Source organism: Salvia splendens, chromosome 4 (genome assembly GCF_004379255.2).
Source record: "Salvia splendens isolate huo1 chromosome 4, SspV2, whole genome shotgun sequence".
NCBI classification, from domain to species: Eukaryota; Viridiplantae; Streptophyta; class Magnoliopsida; order Lamiales; family Lamiaceae; genus Salvia; species Salvia splendens.
In genome coordinates this window covers 22,303,612-22,309,395 of record NC_056035.1, presented here as the reverse complement: position 1 = coordinate 22,309,395, position 5,784 = coordinate 22,303,612, and positions in this window count along the sequence as shown.

Genomic DNA, 5,784 nt, shown 5'->3' with positions numbered 1-5,784 from the left:
GGCTGAGTGGGGATCGTATCAACTCCCCCGTCCATAGCAACATCCTTGTCCTCAAGGAGCACATTTGGAAAGCGACGATGAATCAAATCCAACGGCTCCCATGTCGGTGAGTCTGACCCATCGGACCAGCGAACCAGCACATGTTCCCGCGGCTGTTCCTCATGCCATAATGTACGCCTCTCCAAGATTCGAACCGGGTACACAACTGGTCTATCCCCCAAGAACTCCGAAGGCAGCCTCATTTCCCTGACTGGCTCGCCCCCGTCTACAAACCGTCGTAGCAACCCCACGTGAAACACGTTATGAATTCTGCTCCCCTCGGGCAAACGCAACCTGTAAGCCACTTGCCCAATGCGCTCCACTATCTCGAAAGGACCGTAATACCGACGAGCCAGCTTAGTCGATAGCGGCCGGGCGACTGAGTGTTGTCTGTAGGGCTGCAACTTTAGGTCACCCTGTCGCCTACCATAAACTCCACATCGCGACGGTGCTTATTCGCCGACTCACGCATCCGTTGCTGCGCGCGTTCCAAGTTACGACGCAGCTCTACCAGCAGCTTCCCACGCTGTGTTATCAATTCCACCGCGGAAGGGGGTGTTGATGCTGACAGCGGCGCGAACACCAAGCTAGGCGGCTCCCGCTTATAAAGTGCCTTGAACGGCGACATCTCGAGGCCCGCGTGGTGGAAGCAATTGAGCGCCAGCTCTGCCCAAGGCAAGAAGTTCGCCCACTTGGAGTGCCTATCCGCGGTAAACACTCTCAAGTATTGCTCGAGGCCTTGATTCCGCACCTTTGTCTGACCGTCTGACTGGGGGTGATACGCAGTAGAGAAGTTCAACTTCGTCCCGCTGAGGTGCATGATTCTTCCCATATTTTATTCAGAAAAACCGGATCACGATCAGACACCAAGGTTTTGGGAAAACCATGGTGACGAACCACATTATTCACAAACAAGTGTGCCACCCGCAAAGCATCAAAGCGTGTAGGCAAGTGAGCAAAATGTGCATACTTTGACAACCTATCCACCACGACCATTATAGCCGTGTAACCCCGTGAAGGTGGGAGACCCACGATAAAATCCATTGACACGTCCTCCCAGACCCGAGATGGAATCGGCAGAGGTTGCAACAGCCCTGCCGGCTTCTGCGTGGAATACTTGGTCGTCTGACAGATCAAACAAGCCTCAACGAACCGCCGGACCTCCTTCTTCATGTTAGGCTAATAAAAATCAGCAGCCACGCGCCTAAGGGTCCTTTCGAAACCTGGATGGCCTGCCACCTGCGAGCTATGGTATTCAGACAAAATAGGAGTCCGAGCGGACGACCGTTAACCTACAAAAATCCTGCGCTTGTGATATACCAGCCCGTCTACCCACATGAGATGAGGCGTCGCGCGCCCTTGCTGTATATCCTCCGTTAACTCCCTCAATTATGGAGAAGATGCCGTCTCCCGCCGCAATAGGTCCATCAGTAGCGGGACAGGTTGAGAGGCTGCCACCAGGAGGGCACAGCAGCTCACGGCACTCTCTGGCGGCCCTGTGTCGTCGGCGATCAGCTGGACATGTTTCGACTCTTCGCGACGAGAAAGAGCATCGGCTGCTTTGTTTGAGCTCTCCGTTTTGTATTCAATGGAAAACTTATATCCCATGAGCTTCCTCACATACAACTGTTGATCCGGAGTTTGCACCACCTGTTGCAACAACTCCTTCAAACTCTTCTGATCGCTTCTAATCGTGAACTCCCTTCCCAGCAAATATTGCCGCCACTTCTGTACAGCATCGACTATTGCATACAATTCTTTGTAGTAAGTGGAGGCGACGTGGCAACGTGGCCCAAGCTTCTTGCTAAAGTAAGCTAACGGGTGGTTATCCTGAAGCAAAACCGCCCCAATGCCCACGTCTGAAGCGTCCGTTTCCAGGCAAAATGACTCGTCGAAATCTGGTAGTCGAAGAACCGGGGCAGTCATCATGGCCGCCTTTAAATCATGGAAACTTGATGTTGCTTCTGCGGTCCAGACAAAGGAGTCCTTCTTAAGTAGCTCCGTCAAAGGAGCTGCGATCATCGCGTACCCATCAATAAAACGACGGTGTAGCCCGTCAGTCCCAGAAATCCCCTGAGCTGCTTTACATTCTTGGGTTAGGGCCAAGCTGTCATAGCCTCGATTTTATTAGGGCCAGCCTTCAACAAGCCCTCACTAATCAAGTGACCCAGATACTCCACCGATGTGCTACAAAATGAACACTTGGACAGCTTCACAAAGAAACTGTGTTGTTGTAATACCACCAATACGTCAAATAAATGCCGTCCGTGGGCCTCGACGGTAGGGCTGTACACCAAAATATCGTCGAAGAATATGATGACAAACTTCCTGAGCATAGGCTGAAAAATCGCGTTCATTGCGGCCTGGAACGTAGATGGGGCATTCGTCAGGCCGAACGGCATGACTAGAAATTCGAAATGGCCATCGTGGGTCCTGAAAGCCGTCTTGAAAACATCCTGTTCATGCATTCTAATCTGATGGTAACCCGAGCGCAAATCCAACTTAGTAAAAAATCGCGCCTTTCCCAACTCGTCAAATAGCTTATCCGCAGTCGGGATTGGGAAATGGTCCGGCATCATTGCATTGTTCAGAGCCCGGTAATCAATGCAGAAGCGAAACGTCCCGTCTTTCTTGCGAATAAGCAGGACTGGGGACGAAAAAGGACTGCTGCTCCGTTGAATGATGCCTTGCTCGAGCATGTCACTGACCTGCCGCTCAATTTCATTTTTCTGAAAATAAGGATAGCGGTATGGTCTTACATTCACCGGACGCGTATCCGGAAGCAAGTGCACATGATGATCAAACGGCCGCGTAGGAGGCATGCCCACTGGTGTGTTAAAAACATGCCTGAATCTCTCCAAAACCCCCGAAATATCCGGCGGCAGGTTAGTCGGAAAGTCATCCGGGGCAGCGGCAGTCGAGGGACCCTGCTTTGGCTGCAGTATCAGCACCTCGTAAAACTCCAATGTATCATGCGATGGCAGCCACGAGGCCAGTGAGTGGAGATTGATCTGGCGTGGTGGCGGTAAAATTCCCTGCAACGATACAGCCTTCCCTTCGTGACGAAACTCCAAGGTTTTGCCTGTGAAGTCTGCGGTGACCTTTCCCAAAGATTCTAGCCAGTCCATACCTAGTACTACATCGGGACCGTGTACTGGTAGGATATGAAGATCCACCTAGAAGATCGAACCTTGGATTGCTAACTTTGTCTGCTTCGCAACATGTGTACAGTGAAGAGCTTCGCCATTTCCCACAAACACCTTAAAAGGCCGAATTGGGGACAACGGCAGATGTAATTTCTCCGCAACTCGGGGATGAAGCAAATCCCGATCACTACCCGTGTCGATGAGAATGCTAACCTCCCGCCCTTGTATTAGGCCCACCACCCGCAAGGGTCTGGAACGGCGGCCCCCCTTCAAGGAATGAATATGGGTGCTCACCAGTTTCCGGCTCCAGCTCCTCCAAAACATCCTCCTCGTCTGCGTAACATAAGAGTCGTTGCTTACACACATGTCCCACCACCCATTTCTCCGGACAATGCCAACATAAACCAAGGCGCGAATGCTCTGCCTTCTCCTCCTGTGAGACGCGGACCGGAGCAACACGCGGCTGTCCCGAGCTGCTATGTTTCGCGGTCACCCCCGGAGGCTGTTGTACCTGCTGGTGACCTGGTGGATGGCCCCCTCTGTCCTCGGCCGTCCTTGTTTTGCCACTAGCGACGAGGCTGGGTAGAGGTTGAGTGCCTCTGGATACCCGAGTCCGTCTGCGTGCTAGCTAATTCCAGCGATAAAGCCATTGCCGCGGCCAAAGACGACGGCTGAAGTAGGCGTAAGCTCTCCTGAATATCTTGTTTAAGGCCTGCCACAAATAAAGTGAATAAGTCTGATTCCGAAACCCCCTGAACGCGATTCAGATATATCTCAAATGTGTCATGATATTCAGCGACCGTCCCGGTCTGTGTCAACTTGGTGATGAGGCCGTAATGATTCTTAAAACTCTCTCTGTCGAACCAGTGTCTCACATCTTCCAGAAAATCCGGCCAAGTGACGAAGTCGTTGTTTGCGCTGTAGTCGAAGACCCTTTATGAAGCTGGTGGGTCGAATAACATCACTGCATAGTATAAACGGTGAGCCTCTGGCATCATCAAGTGATTAAAGTAACCCGACATGTTGGATTGGCATCATCAAGTGATTAAAGTAACCCGTCAAAGCGCGATGCATCCATCTGAACCCGTCTGGGTTGGTCATAACCCGACATGTTGGATTGGAAACGTTGTGGTGGATCCCAACACGTCGCTGGCCTATCCTGCGAATGGTCAAACCCTATCCCACGGGTACGGGTCTGCATATTCCCTGGTGGTTCCCAGCAAGATCCCAGTCGGCCCCTGCCTCCGCGACGTTCTCGACCCGCCCGCAGGCCGTCTCGAAAACCTCCACTAGGGTTTCGTGAGTTATATCCCCTGTCACCGCATCGTGCGCGCCTAACACCATCATCCCCCCAATCATCTCCGTTGTAGACACCCGATGGCGGCTCTGCCTCGCGTGAAATCACGAGCTCCAAATAATCGAATCGTCGATCAGTCTCGTCCTTCCACATGTCAAACTTGTCGAGTCGATCTAATACACGATCCAACTTACTACTCACCGAATCGTCGTGATGTACTTCCTCCGATTGATGAACGTCCAACTCCCCCTCATCCAACTGCGACCGATGAGAATTCACAAAGTGGCGACGATCAAAAGGCTGTTGACGGCGCGACACACCCGTCGTGAATGAATCGGGGCGTGAAGAACCCCAGACCGCCTTACCGTTATTGTTAAATCGTTTCATGAGCACACAGGATTAGAGCACCAGATGTTAAGAGCCTTTCCCCTTAACTGCGATCGGCGAATTCTCTCGACGATCAATGATCTCTCCGGCGCCCCAACTCAGGGTCAGCGGAGTCAAGAATCAGCTGTGCGCGGGGATCTCCCGTCGGGCAGCGCGAGTTCTAGGTTTTGTGAATAAAGCAACGAGATGTTGGAAAAATCAATAATTTTTCTCCCTCGGATATGAGTGTAAAAGCCCTATTTATAATCTAAGGACCCTAGGGTTGATTCGACCTCCTAAGCATCTCGGGAAAGAATCAACAAAGAAAACCCGAAACAGAGCCTATAATTACGCTCAACTCAATTGGAAATAAAACAATAAAATAATAAGAATATTCTAAAGAACTAATAAAAAGAAATAAAACAAATAAAAACATAAAGACTCTGCTAAATCCCGTTTACTTCTTAACATAGTCGCCGAGCCTCTCCGGCGGCTTCACTGTCCTCTTCGGCTTTGTCGTTGCGATCGATCCCTGCTCCAACGCTTCCTGACCTTCCTTCCTGGCCTTTGCGGCCTCCATTCGTGGACCAGCCGACACGTTGTCACGTGGCTGAGTGGGGATCGTATCAGTAATGTTAATGGAGAATGAGAGTCACCTAATAAAATAAGTTAATAAAACTAGAAGTGAACTATTTTTATGGGACGAATCAAAATGGAAAGAGACTCGATTTTTATAGAACGGGGAATATTAGATTTAGTCCTAAATCCCGATTTGAAAATCTGTATAGGTAGTAGGGTTAGGGAGAAATTTGTTCAACTTCATACTCCATATAATATCAAATTTGTATTTTAGTTCATTTATGAAACTTAAACAAACTGAGAGAACATTTCGTTGTCATCTAATTGAAGAGGAGTTCCAATCTCGTCACTTGTTTC